The sequence below is a fragment of the Narcine bancroftii genome, chromosome 1 (assembly GCF_036971445.1).
Source record: "Narcine bancroftii isolate sNarBan1 chromosome 1, sNarBan1.hap1, whole genome shotgun sequence".
NCBI classification, from domain to species: domain Eukaryota; kingdom Metazoa; phylum Chordata; class Chondrichthyes; order Torpediniformes; family Narcinidae; genus Narcine; species Narcine bancroftii.
In genome coordinates, this window is record NC_091469.1 from 349,488,747 (window position 1) to 349,504,426 (window position 15,680).

Sequence of the window (15,680 nt, forward strand, 5' to 3'; positions counted from 1 at the left end):
AACATCTTGCAGCATTAATCCTTAAAAATATTAATATTTATTTGTTTATTTTATGTTAGAGTTAGTTAAGAGTATGGTTACTCCATCACAATTTAGCATTAAACTAAATCTTACTATTCATGCATTTTGTTGCACTATGGTTACCAGATATAAGTACATTTCCAGTGTATGTCCAATTTGAATTTCTTCCATTAGATTAAGTACAAGAGTAGTAATTAATTCAAATCCATAAAATATAATCAACTTGAATTAATATTTCTAAGAAACAATCAAAATACTGAAAAATCTCTATTATAATTTCTGTGCATCACTATTCTTTTAACACCTAATTTCTAATATGTGAAGTGCATAGTAAAGCATGAAGGAATACTTATGTCTATATTCCATGATTAGATGTTCTGACAAGATTATACTTCATGCCTTTAAATAAGTTTATTTTTGATATGTCTTTGTAAAGTTTATCATTGACCTACTGCCGCAGATAGCTTCAGGGAATTGGTCCTATCCATTCATGTGCAGGATTTACTATCAAGCATCAGTAGAATTCTGTCAGAGTACATGGTAAAGTGATCTATAATTTGATGGCGAGACAAATATAAGATTAGACAAAAATATAGAGGAATGTTTGAAATTCAAGACCATATCCAGGGCTGACACTTGACTGCTGTGTTCAAATGAACACTCATTTGCTTCTTCTTACATGTAGCAATGTTTAATTCTGCTAGATTTGTTACATTTCTACTGGGTTTTTCTGATGCTGCTCCTGGATGACTGCATACAATGTCATTGCCATAGAATATTAGGACCTTCTAGTCTGTGCCAAATTATTAATCTGCCTAGTCCCATGACCTGCACCCAGTCCATAGCCCTCCAAACCCAGTCCATAGCCCTCTAAACCCAGTCCATAGCCCTCCAAAACCCTTCCATTCATGTAGCTGCCCAAATTCTTCTTAAAAGTTAAAATTAAGATGGCAGCTCATTCCACAATCCCTCCACTCTCTGTGTGAAGAGTTTCCCCCTAATGATTCCCCTAAAATCTTCCCCTTTCACCATTAACCCATGTCCTCTGGTTTATATCTCAACTACCCTCAGTAGAAAATGCCTACCAACATTTACTCTGTCTATACCCTTCATAATTTTAAATATCTCCATCAAAAATCCCCTAATTCTTCTACATCCCGGGGAATAAAGTCCTAACCTGTTTAACCTTTCCCTATAACTTAATTCCTGAAGTCCGGACAACATTCTAGTGAATCTTCTCTGGACTTTTTCAGTCTTATCAATATATTTTCTGTAGTTTGGTGATCACAACTGCACCTAACTGCATCTCATCTCTTCAAATTCTCCTGCAATAAAGGCAAACATACCAGTTGCCTTCATAATCTGTTACCGAACGTGCACATCACCTTTCAGCAATTCATGTCCCTCTGAACACTAAAGCCTTTCCTCTGATTCTGTTCCTGTTTCTGAAGGCAACACTGTCAAAGGACAACCAGACCCTCAGAACTACCTCATCACCACAAACCCTTCACCTCCAATACAAATTCAGACAGAAAACATTCACTAGTTTCTGGCTGGGCAAAAATGAATGTTGGTTGACCCATACCTTGACAGGGTGGCTTATTTCTCTCCTCATTCTCCAAGTACAGTGAAAAACCTCTAGAACTAGCATATCCCTAGGCAATACAAAACATTGCAAGTTATTACCCAGAAATTGGAGCAATGGAGTCAGTGCTACAAACATTGCAAGCACTGGATCTCTTGAACCAAGGCAGGTCCATGTGAAAGGGAGAGACCAAGAAGAAACCTGCATGCAGACATGGAGAGAAAATACAAACTCCTTACAGATGGCATTGGATTTGAGCCCAGGTTGCTGGTGTTGTAATAGCATTGTACTAAACATTACACTCATCGTGTGCCCCTACGCAAACTGCACCGACTTCTGTTCCTGATTCTGACGTAAACCTTTCCTACCTACAAACCCATCTTTGTTTGCATTGGTGAACAACTCTGCAAATGTTTGAAAACTGGAGCAACAAATTGGTAGATGAACTCAATAGATCAGATAGATCCGTGGAAAACAAAAGTTGATGTTTCAGGCTGAAAACCCTTCATCAGGAACAGCAAGAGCCAAGTGGATGCCCAAATAAATAGGCTGGGGTTGAGGAGCACAGGTTAGCAAGAGACAAGTGGGAAGGGGAAATTTAGATATACAGCATGGTAACAGGCCCCTTTGGCCCATGAGTCCATGCTGCTGAACCACATCCAATTGACTCACAACCCCCGGCATGCCTCGAATGATGGGAGGAAACCGGATCCCATGGGAAAAACCTACACAGACACGAGGAGAATGCACAAACCCCCCACAGAGAGCATGGGACTCAAACTATGGTCCTGATCGCTACTGTTGCAAACCACATTAATTTGGGATGTTTGCGATTTTGATGGTGTTAGATTAGTACATTTTCTAGACTAAGAAATGTTAGTACCTATCAATTCCCCAACATTATTTTCTGATTATTCACAATATGTTAATAAGATTCCCAGGAACCAACCTCAATTTGAAGGGAGTACAGGAAACTCGCCCCAGGCCAGATGAAAGAGAGTGTGGGAACCGGAGTAGCAATGAGTTGTATAGTGGCACATAGGACCCAATGAGTCAGAGGGAATGCAGGAACCATGGACACAGTGAATTTAATGGGAGTGTGCGAACCAGGGTTCAGGTAAGATGGAGTGAGCAGATGAACCAGGATGCTGTCAAGTCAGAATGGGTAAAGGTACTGGGGCCCCAGTATGTGAAGGGAACATAGGAACCAGAGCTCCACTGAGTTGGAAGGCAACACAGCAAACATTCATTGGTATGCCAAATGCTGAACCATTGGGATTTCCAAATGTTTTGGATAGCAGATTTTCAGAGTTTTACTGGAGTGATTTGGAGGTACCTGTAGTTCAAATGAGATTCACCAGGTTAATTGCTGGGATGAAAGGACATCAAGAGAGGCTGAACAGGTTTGGTCTGTAGTCTTTGGGATTTAGAGCAACCCTTAAAGGGTATGGCAGAGTGGACATAAAGAAGTTTTCATCAGTGGAAGAATCTCAAACATTGTTTCAAGATAGAGCTGATTATTTAAATCCAATATACCAGTACATAGAATTTCTTCTCACAGAGTATGGTGATTTCCTAAATTTGGAATCCCACAGAGTTGCAGACACTACAGGTAGTGAGGGCTGTGGGGATTAGGCATAAAGTAGGAGTTAAAACCTGGGTTAGATCGCCCATAAGCATTTTGAATAGCAGGGCTGTGAGGGAACCTTCTCCTGATCCTGCTTACTCCTATTTTGCTTCCAACTTAGCAGGGTATTATTGTGCATTGGGATTGTTTTGAGTTCATTCCTGATCCTTGGTGGATGCTATTTTTTTATTCAAGTTGTGTGGCTGATGATCGCTGGCTCATAGCTTATACAAAATAAATAAAACTCCCAAAAGGATGAAACTCAGCCTCCTTTTAAGATATAATACAGTAATCATTGCATTTTCAAGCTCCCTTTGTTGTAAAGCAGCTGAGAATACACTGAGCTCATGAACCTCAATGTACAACTGAAAGTTTTCTTTTCCTAAACTACATTTTGTTAATAAAATTTTTGGAACTATATAATGCATTATTTTCTTCTGTCACCATTCACTGTATTCCAATATTTTAAAAGATAACATGACCTAAATATTACCATCCTCAATTTCCTCATATAATTTGTGATAAAACAAAATTTAAGGAGTTGCTCTGCAAGTTTCAAGCCTCTCAGTAAGCAATAGTGGGAGGATTTCATTATTTTGATTCAACCTATTGCATATTAATGTGGAATTTTTGAGCATACCTTGGAAGAGTTAACATGTATATACTGTGTAGGCAGCAACATATTGAAGGGCGTCGGCTTACACACCAGATGAACATAGGAAAAATTCACAGACATCCTCTGTCTTCAGAGAGCTACCCCAAACAAAAAGCCAATTGGGAATCTGTATATGTACTTCAAAGTCATTTGAAAAAGAGATTAAAGGCAGTAGGCATTGTCATGAACCATTGGAAGGGAACTGCTGAGAAATGGCAGTCATACCAGAAACTCAGCAACACCTCCAATAAAAAGTAAATACAGCTAGCAATTGTATCAGTAATTAGAAGTATTAGCTACAAAATTTGTTTAGGCTGCTACTGACAAGAAATTGCTAAATAATGTTCATGATATAAAGTAAGTCTGAGAGTCATACCCAAACTATGCATTTCAGCCCATTGTGTCCTCACTGAGCATTAACCCTCTTTGCAACACTTGATCCGTAGCTACTATGCCTTAACAATTCAAATTCAAACACTTCATAAATGTGAGAGTACCTGCTCTCCACCATCTTCCCAATCAGTGTGTTTCATATTGCAACTATCCTTCAGCTGAAAAGAAATCTTCCTCAAACCACCTCTAAACATTTTATTTTTCACCTGAAACCTCTGCCCTTTAGTCTTAGATATTTCTGCCTTAGGATAAAATATTTCACTACCTATCATCTCTATACCTCTCATAATATTGTTATCTTTATCATGTCCCCCCCCATACTGTATCCTCTGCTCTAAGGAAAATCAGCCATCCTCTTTATTTCTCCTCATAATTAAACATTCTACTTCAGGCAACCACCTGGTGAACCTCTCCTGCATCAGCCCAGTGTAATCCTTTCAATAGTGCGGCATCCAGAACTACACAAAAATTTCATATTCTACCAATATCTCTCTGCTCTTGAACTCTAGGCTCCAGAATACAGTATATCTTCTTCACCAAACTCTATCTGTGCTGCATTCTTCAGGAATTTTTGAACTTGTACACCAGTATCTTATCAGACCACCCTCCCAAAATGGATCACCAAAAGCTTATCATGATTAAATGTCATCTGCTATTTCTCGACCCGACTTATCATTTGATAAATAACGAGTCTACCCTCCTCACTATCAATAACAAATCTAATTTCCATGTCATTCATTAATTTACTGATCATACCTTCACCATTCACCTCTAAATTATTAATGTATGTAATAAGCAACACGAGTCTAGCAATAATCACTGACTTCTGTTACTTCCAATCACAAAATCAGTTATTGAGTCAAACAGGCTGACTAAAATGTCCCACCAACATTAGTCCCACCTGCCCTCTAAACTTATATGAGCCCTAAACCTACTGAAATTTTTCTTAAATTTGCATCAGTACCTGCCTCAACTGCCTCCTCCAGCAGCCTGTTTGAAACACTCAACACCTGTGTAAAAATAAAGTTACCATTCAGTTTCCTGTTAAATCTCTCTGTCTTTAACTTAGACCTATGTACTTTGGTTATCAATTCCCTACTCTGTGCAAATGACTTTGTGCATTCACTCAATCTTTTCCTCTTCTGATTTTGCCCTCAACTGCCTGTGAATCCAAGGAATAAGGCCTGAGCCTGATGAACCTCTTCCTGAAGCTCAGGGCCAACATCCTTGTAAATCTTCTCTGTATCCTTTCCAGCTTGACAGCATCTTTCCTGTAGCTCAGTAACCAAAACTTAATACTCCAGATGGGGCATCACCAATATCTTACACAATGGAAACAAGACCTCCTAACTTCTATACTCAATAGTTCACCATGTCTCCTGTTATCAAGTTTATGTTGGCCATTCTTGTTTGAAACATTGTCAAAAGCCACATAATCCAGACCAACTACCAAAGATGTGTTTAGTTAAATTTTCAGTGGATCACAACCCTTTTCAGACTAAGGCCCAACTGGCTTCTGGCCTAACATGCCGTGGCCCACTAGTGGCAATGACGGAGCAATATATTCAAGTCAAAGACAGCTTTGTAAGAAAGGCATATTTATCTAATTTTAAGTATTTTATTTAACATTTAAAAGATGCACATTGAGACACACTGTGGCCCACTGGTTGAGAACCTCTGAGGGTCGGACAGGAACTCTTCCAACAAATGCTCCTGATCAATCCACGCCTTAAGAAATTTAGATTTATCCTGTCCATCTCCCTAATTTATTTGAATACCTTCCTGAGCACTGGCATTAGATTAATCAGCCCTTAGTTATTTGCTTATCCTGTTGCTTGAGTGAATAAGATTGAGTCTTATCGTGTGGTGTGTATGCATCTACTTAGATCATTTCTATGCATTAAGTGCTACAGTCAGTGGTGGTTAAAATCTCAGAATAGGTTACAAACACAGTCATGATGCAGATTCCAAAGTTCTAGTAATATTATGAAACTTCATGACATTAGATTTTCAGTACTAAATCACCGTGACATAATTTCATGAAATAAAGTGCAGCAATGCTGATTTGAGTCACTGTTATTCTGAGGAGGAAGCAGGACTGCATGATCTTAAATGTTATCCTGCACCTTTGACGGAATTATAATTCTGACTAGAGTCCTGAATTTAAATAAAGGGAATTATGATGGTATGAGACGGGAGTTGAGTAAGATTGATTGGGTGGTGTTTATGGGGGGGTTGACAGTGGATAGACAATGAAAAGTATTCAAAGATCTAATGGAAGAATTGTAGAAATAGTTTATACCGGTTTGGCATAAAAATAAACCAAAAAAGGTGACTCAACCATGGATAACAAGGGAAATTAGAGACAGCATTAGGTACAAAGAAAGAGCATATCAATTGGCCAAAAAATGTACCAAATCCGAAGACTGGGAAGAGTTCAAGATGCAGCAAAGGAGGACAAAGGGATTAATCAAGAGAGCAAAAATAAATTACAAAAGTAAGCTTGCGGCAAACATAAAAACCAACTGCAAAAGCTTTTATAGATATGTCGAGAGGAAAAGATTGGTGAAATCCAGAGTAGGTCCCTTGCAGTCAGAATCAGGGGAATATATAATGGGGAATAAGGAAATGGCAGACCAATTAAATTCTAACTTTAGTTCTGTTTTCACAAGAAAGAATGCAAATAACCTCCAAAGGATGTTGGGAAACATAGAGACTAATGCAAGGGAGGAGCTGAAAGAAATCAGTATCTCTAAGGACATGATCTTGGGGAAATTGAAGGGATTGAAGGCTGATAAATCCCAACGGCCTGATAATCTGCAAACTAGGGAACTTAAAGAAGTGGCCATTCAGATAGCAGATGCTTTAAGAATTATTTTCCAGAACTCGATAAACTCAGGATCATTACCCATGGATTGGAGGGTAGTTAATGTTACCCATCATTTTAAAAAGGGGGGTAGAGAAAAACCAGGGAACTATAGGCTGTTGAGCCTTACATCAGTTGTGGGCAAAATGATGGAATCCATTATTAAGGATGTAATAGCGGAGCATATGACTAGCAGAGAAGGGATCGGACAGAGTCAACATGGATTTACAAAAGGTAAATCGTGCTTGACAAATCTATTGGAATTCTTTGAGATGGTGACAGTGGATGTGGTGTACCTTGATTTCCAAAAGGCCTTCGATAAGGTCCCACATAAACGACTGGCATGCAAAATCAAGGCTCATGGGATTGGGGGCAAAGTATTGATGTGGATTGAGAACTGGCTGGCAGATAGAAAACAGAGAGTTGGGATAAACGGCTCATTTTCTGAATGGAAGGCGGTGACCAGTGGGTTGCCACAGGGATCTGTACTGGGACCCCAGCTGTTCACAATTTACATTAATGATCTAGATGAGGGGATTAGATGTAATATCTCCAAATTTGCAGACGACACTAAGCTAGGAGGGGTTGTGTGCACTGAAGAGGGGGTCAGGAAGCTCCAGTATGATTTGGATAAATTGGGAGTCTGGGCAGATACATGGCAAATAGGAACATAGGAACATAGGAAGTAGGAACAGGAATAAGCCAAAAACGGCCCATTGAGTCTGCTCCGCCATTCAATACGATCATGGCTGATCTAATTTATGACCTAACTCCACCTTCCTGCCTTCTCCCCATATCCCCTAATTCCTCTATCATGTAAAGATTTATCTAACCAAATTTTAAATATGTTTAATGAGGCAGCCTCAGCCACTTCCCTGGTTAGAGAATTCCAAACATTCACTGCTCTCTGGGAAAAACTATTTTTCCTCATCTCTGTCCTAAATCTACTCCTCCGAATCTTGAGACTGTGTCCTCTCATTTTAGTTTCCCCGGCCAGCTCAAAAACCCTTCCTACATCTATCCTATCCATATCCTTCATAATCCAATATGTTTCTATAAATCTCCTCTCATTCTTCTGATCTCGAACGAATACAATCCTAGACGATTTAATCTTTCATCATAAGTCAACCCCTTCATCCCAGGGATCAACCTAGTAAACCTCCTCTGGACCGTCTCCAAAGCCACTATATCCTTCCTCAAATATGGAGACCAGAACTAGACATAGTACTCCACTTGCGGTCTCACCAGTGCCTTATACAGTTGCAACATTACCTCCCTACTCCTGAATTCAATTCCTCTAGCGATGAAGGCCAACATTCCATTTTCCTTCTTAATAACCTGCTGCACCTGCAACCTAACTTTTTGCGATTCATGCACAAGCACTCCCAAGTCCCTCTGCACTACAGCATGCTGTAGTTTTTCACCCTTTAAATGCACTACAGTGTGGATAAATGTGAGGTTATCCACTTTGGTCATACAAACCGGATGGCAGATTACTATTTGAACGGCAATAGATTGGGAGATAGTTAAGTGCAGAGAGACCTAGGGGTTCTTGTGTACCAGTCACTGAAGATGAGCATGCAGGTACAGCAGGTGGTTAAAAAGGCAAATGGTATGTTGGCCTTCATATCAAGAGGGTTTGAGTATAGGAATAAGGATACCTTACTGCAGCTGTACAGAGCCTTGGTGAGACCACACCTGGAGTATTGTGTGCAGTTTTGGTTGCCTTATTTAAGGAAGGATGTTCTTGCAATGGAGGGAGTGCAAAGGCGATTCACCAGGCTGATACCTGGAATGGCAGGAATAACTTATGAGGAAACATTACACAATTTGGGATTGTACTCGCAGGAGTTTAGAAGATTGAGAGGGGATCTCATAGAGACATATAAAATTCTGGCAAGACTGGACAGAATGGATGCGGAAGGGATGTTTCCAATGGTGGGGAGTCCAGAACCCGGGGCCATGGTTCGAGGATAATAGGCAAACCATTTAGAACCAAGATGAGGAGCAATTTCTTTACCCAGAGGAATTCAGTAGAGGCAGGTTCATTGAATATATTTAAGATGGAATTAGATATATTTCTTCAGTATAAGGGAATTAGGGGTTACGGAGAGAAGGCGGGGACGGGGTACTGAACTTTAAGATCAGCCATGATCTCAATGAATGGTGGAGCAGGCTCGAAGGGCCGAATGACCTACTCCTGCTCCTATCTTCTATGTTTCTATCTTTTTGTTTTTATATTTGCAGAAGATCTGTCATATTGTGTAACTAGATCCCACATTAACTGATAGCTCATCTTGGCCTGAAGGAACTCACCTAAATGAGAGCCAGAACAGTCACTCACTGGACAGATTTTAGTTTGTTGCCATAGAAATAAAAATGACCTAATATGTGACATAGGAAGCGATGAGAACCCATTTTACACAATCTGATAAATTAACATTAAATTTAAGATCTCATTCAACATCACCAGCCATCATGTTAAGATCAAAAATGGCCAAATGAGTACAGATGAGTCAGAGCAGCAGTCAACCACTGCTTTTCATTCAAAACGCTTTCCTGGAGACCAGCATAAAACTGGACTCTCACTTTCGCTATTGCTTGAGAAAACTGACAGGCATCCATAAACCAAACATACTGTTGCAACAGCTTGATAAGGGTCACATAAAAAGTCTCAAGGAAAATCATCTTAGCTATATCAAAACTTGTATCATCCTTGGAGAAAAAAAGATACACCAAATTCTAGTTTGTAATTAATTATTGAAATGGGAACAGAGATGGCATTTTCTACTACTTTTTATTTTAATTTGTAATCAATCTTAGTAAGGGTTCATACATTTTCAAAATAAGGAATGTACAGTAATATACAAGACATTGTTATAGAATATATTCTTTTAACCTACCTGACTCTACATAGTCTGTGTATGATCCAAAGATGACAAAGATAAATTTGATACTCCATCTTGAAGAAGTTTGAACAAAACAGGTAGCATTCTGCATTCAAGATGCATGCTTGAAATACGCAACCCAGTACATCACATGCAAAACTTCCCCACCATCAAGAACATTTACGTGGAATTCTGCTGTCAGAGAGTTGCAGCAATCGTCAAAGATCCACACCACCTAGGATATGGTCTTTTCTCACTGCTGCCATCAGGAAAGAGCTATACATGCAATAAGATTTGAACCACCAGGTACAGGAACAGTTGCTATCCCTCAACCATCAGACTCCTCGACAACAAACAATCAGAGACACATTTAAGGACACTGACTTTGCATATAAGATATTACTTTTTTTTCTGCATCACACAGTCAGTTTGTTTACATTTCTTTCTTTGTTTACATTTTTCCATTTTGTATATGTATTTTTTCTTGAGTACAGTTTTTTGCACTACTGATCAGTAGAAATTCTCCCTGGCCCAAATGTCAAAGAATCACAGTGTTGTATGTAATGTTGTGCATGTAATCAGACAATAGATCTGAACTTTTAATTTTGAACTTTGGATGGCTAGTAATTGTTCTCAGGAAATTGGACTTGAATAGTGCAGCGGCACAAGCTATTAGAGCTGCTCTCTCACATCTCCAGCGACCTGATTAAATCTTGATCTACTATGTTGTATATGTGGAGTTTGTATCTTCTTCCTTCTTTTTGTATATTTTATTAATTCAGCATATATGTCAAAAATTAAGAATATTATAACAGTTACATAAAAAATTAACAAGTATATGCTGAAATCTATTTATAAAAACTAAAAAACTAAAAAAAAACTGCAAACTACAAAAAAACCATAGTAACCCACCCTCCCTCCAAGTTAATCTAATCCCAAAAATATATAAAATATTCATGATAAAACTATTACAAATGATTAAATCGGATTGCATCAGTTGACACTTAAAGACCTCAAAACATCATAAAATAATTATATTTTCATGGAAAACTTCACTGATCATGAAAAAATATTATAAATTCATTATTTTAATTTCATTATTTTTGCATTTGCAAAAATAAAAAAAATATGTATCCCTTAAATCATATGTAATTTTTTCTAATGGAATACAACTTAGAATTTCAGCCATCTGTCCAATGCTAATGAAACATCAGATTTCTATGTTACAGAGCCACATTTCCTTGCTATTACTAAGACCAACTTTAGGAATCTGACAACAATAATTTAGGAGTAACACTTTCAAAATTTCCAAACAAAAAGAATTCAGGATTTAAAGGAAAATTCACTCCCGTTATCCATTGTAGAAATTTACTAATAGAAACCCAAAAAGTATTAACCTTAAAACAAGACCACGTAGAATGAAGGAAAGTTGCAATTTCTGTTCCACATCCAATGGAATGTGATCTCCCTCTACTCAATTTCTGAGGAGTAATATACATTTGATCTTTCCTTAATATGTTGAACTTCTTCATGATCAACTTGAATTCTTTCTTCCAATTTATCAACTCTTTGTGAAACACTATTTATTGATATAGTTGTCAATTTTAACTTGTATTTCTCCACTTAAAAATTTAAAATTATTTTCCATTGCATTTACAAGATTATTAATTTTAGCTTCAATTTTATCCATTTTCTTCTTTAAAAAACTTTGCCTTGCCTTTAAATTCTTATTCTTCTGTAGGTGTACCTTCATCTTCACTTATAAGATCACTAGAATCCTCTTCCATACCAGATAAGTCTTCTTCTTCTTGCAGATCTGGGGGGCTGGACAGGCCTTTTAGAGGGATGAAGAACTTTTTCCCTTTAACTTTTTCATCCACAGGGCGTATGCACAACTCGCCGTGCACGTGCAATGCGGAAGTTGTTTCTGGGATGGCGCTATCTTTGCGGAGAGCTTCAGGGATGGCTCCGTGAGATGGTCCCTCTCCAGGGCTGTGTCCAGCAAATCGAAGAACTCTGACAGCCAGCTTCATTGAAGAGGTAGGCCCAGGTTCTTTTTCTCTCTATGATTCACGTTTTTCCTTCAGTGTCGTTTACGACCTTCTTTTCTCTTTTTTCGGTGACATTGTTGTTAAAGTTCTTAATAGTTTAAAAGGAATTTAAATTAACTTTAATAGTAAAAACAACTTCATTAGCACTTTTTAAATTAAAAGCCCGAGGAGTCGTAAGGGAGCGCTGCGTTCCCTATGACATCATGTGACCTTCACCTTGTATCTTCTTCCTGAAACTACATGGGTTTCCTTCAGGTGCTCTAGTTTCTTCCCATGTCCCAAGGCCCTGAAAATTGACAGAATATTTGGCCACTAAGTAGTCCATTGTGTGTAGAATAGGCTTAGAACTTGGAAGGAATTGAAAGGAACGTTTGAAGAATGAAATGGGATTTGTGCAAGTGGGAGTTTTATGGTTGGTCTGGTCTTGGTGGGGTGACACTCCAAGAAATATAATGATAAGAGCAGATCACCCCAAGCCTTCCATACCTTTCAAAATGATCAAGAAGAGCCTGTCTCCAGGTTAATAATTGTATAAAAGAGAGCTTGTCATCAAACATGTGCATCCTTCATTACAGAAGTGCACTGTGTCCATCATTGCCTCTACTGCTCTCAGCCTTTTCCATTCTTCAAATTGATAAGGAAACAATTCAGCTGATTATGAGGAAAACTGCTGCTAAAATCCATTGCAGAGGAAATGAAGAAAGATTGACTTCAGCATTGAGTGTGTGCAGTAATTAGTTTCAAGTGTTATGCTAAGAAAATACTGCTTCAGATTATTTGACATTGCAAAGAGAAACCTGGGAAAAATTATTTTCTTTCCCAATAAGTGTAAAATTGAATGTAAAAGCACAGAATCACATGGAGTAATTACAGAATATGATAATTGCACTAAATTGGTTAGTTGATAAACCAAGTGGGCATCTACTTTTGCATGTGGATCTGCATAATCATAGCAGTTCTATAGAGAGACATCACAGAGTGCCAGTAAGAAAGACTTGCATCCCAGCTTGTATCAAGGATTTGCGTCAGTGAAGAAGGCCATTCAGCCAGCACTTCCATGATAAATAGTGAAAATTTTAAAAATAATTTTATCAAATAGCACTTTTTGATATTTCTGATATTCTTGTCAAGCTATTGGGTCAGACCTGAACGAGGAGTGGGGCAGCATGTTTGGCGTAGTGGTTAGTGCAAAACCTTTACAGCACCAGCAATTGGGACTGGGCTTTCCTCCCACTGTTTGAATAGCACCAGGGGTGTAGGTTAATTGGGTGTAAATTGGGCGGTATGAACTCGTGGGCTGAAATGGCCAGTTACTGTGCTATATATCTGTTTAAAAAAAAATTAGAATTTATATTTCTCTGAGATTAATGTTGGCTTGATAGTGTCTGATGGCCATATCAAATAAATGCAAATTTTGTGGGTAATTCCTAGTGCTACCTTGTGTAAAGAAATCAAAGACAACTGCACAGGGGAGAGAGAAGCAATATAAGGCAAGGAACAACTGAAAAGGTTGGATGAAGGCAAGTTGTGCCTGTCAACAGCCCACATTTTTGATGGACATGTCTCGCCTCCCCCCAGATCCACAAACGATTAAGGATTTATAAAGTTACAGTGTCCGATCATCCTTTTCAGGAACTTAGACTTTACTTCCAACTACCTTAAAACATTGACCGCATGGAAGACAAGTTTTGGAACACAGCAGATCATCACACTTGCTTTGGATTCAAACTCTGGCCATCTAAAGACATTACCAATGTGGTTAATGGCACAGTACATGGACTCTGCCTATTATGCTCGTTGTTTCGGATCCATTATGCAAATGTGATATGAGTAAGCCACTGAAGGATGTCTTGACTTTTGCTGCGACATAAGTTTGCTCCAGTTAACAATTCGCAGAGAGATGAGATGCTTCCATTTTGAATCTCCACATTTTCTAGTTTATCACTGAAATGCTAAAATAAGCAGGCACAATGCCTTTACAGCACCAGTGATCGGGACCAGGGTTCGAGTCCTGCACTGTCTGAAAAGAGTTTGTATGTTCTCCCCATGACTGTGTGGGTTTTCCCCAGGGGCTCCAGTTTCCTCCCGCCATTTGAAATGTACCAGGGTTGGAGGTTAATTGCATGTAAATTGGGCACCACGGACTTGTGAACCGAAATGACCCGTTGTTACTTTGATGAAGGGCTCAAACCCAAAACATCAGTTATGTATTTTTATCTTTGCTTTATAAAGGACACTGTTTGACCTGCTAAGTTTCCCTAGCATTTTATTTTTACTTCATCCACAGTGTCTGCAGACTTCATGTTTTACTTCTTAACCTGCTTCTCTTATGTTGGGCTTCCAATCAGTGGGTGATGATGACAAATACAATGCTTGCAGGAACCAAACATAAACCATGAATTCATCAATGCACGAAGTATTGTTCAGTTGAAAAGATTATACTTTGATCGGCAGGAATCATAGCCTAATATCTAGCAATACTGATCCACTTGAAAGCAATCCTATCATAAAATATTTAGCGATGAAAGATTATTGATAAGAGTCGAGGAACATTTAAATATTAGATCTAAAGTTTAAGAATGTTGATGAAAATAACAACACAACAATATAAATGGTTTTCATATCACATCTAGCTTTGGTATTGTGATCAACATCAAAAGTTCAGTTCAGAGTATATATGCGCATTGGCAATATGACTCAAAAATACAAGCCAGTTAATTTAGTTATCTAACATTTAGTACAGGCAGGAAAAAATAAAGAAGGAAGTGAACCATTTTACTTGTCAAGATTAATGATAGGGTCATGATTGTTTCGCATCAGTTCAATTATTGACCATCACAAATTTAAAGAGTATTGGTATGCTTTCAGGATAATGTCTGGAAAATAAACTACTGAGAGAAACAAGATGTGAGAATATTATGTTTAATGCTCCAGGAAAATTGTGTGCACAGAACATAAATTATAAGGTGAAGAGCACGCTGTACCTATTTTTGGTAAGAAATTGGCTGTGGTGCTGAATATTATGGCTTCAGATAATGGAAGCTCAGAGAAGCATTGAAATATAGGAACCTGTGAACAGAAGGCCACTTTTCTCCTCAGACTTTTCAATGAGAGAATAGTCGATCTATGTTATAACTGTCGCAAACTTTGTTCCTAAATGATCCAATTTTAAGGTCTGAGATACATGTCCCAACAGAAGAGGTTTCACTCATTCACCAAGTTAGTTGTTTTTAAAGCTTTATTTTCTGGAAAATATTTCCCAAGTTAATGCAATACGCCCTCAGACATATAATCCTTAAATCCCTGGCATATTACAAGGAAGCTGTGTGGCACTATGACAACAGCACTCAAATTTGACCTACAACTCTTTTCTTCGTGTTTGAAAGTCAATTTGAAGATTGGTACAATCCTTTGGGAGGATTTGATGTCCTGAACAATAGATGTGCTCCAAAGGTTTAAAATGTGAAGTTGTCATAAAACAAAATGTTAAGTAGTTTCCCTGTCCTGTTGACAGGGAAATTCAGAACAGCTTCATTGGAGGGTACCATCCATTTAAACAAGGGCTAGGCAGTTATCCTGTTTACCTTTGCTCTG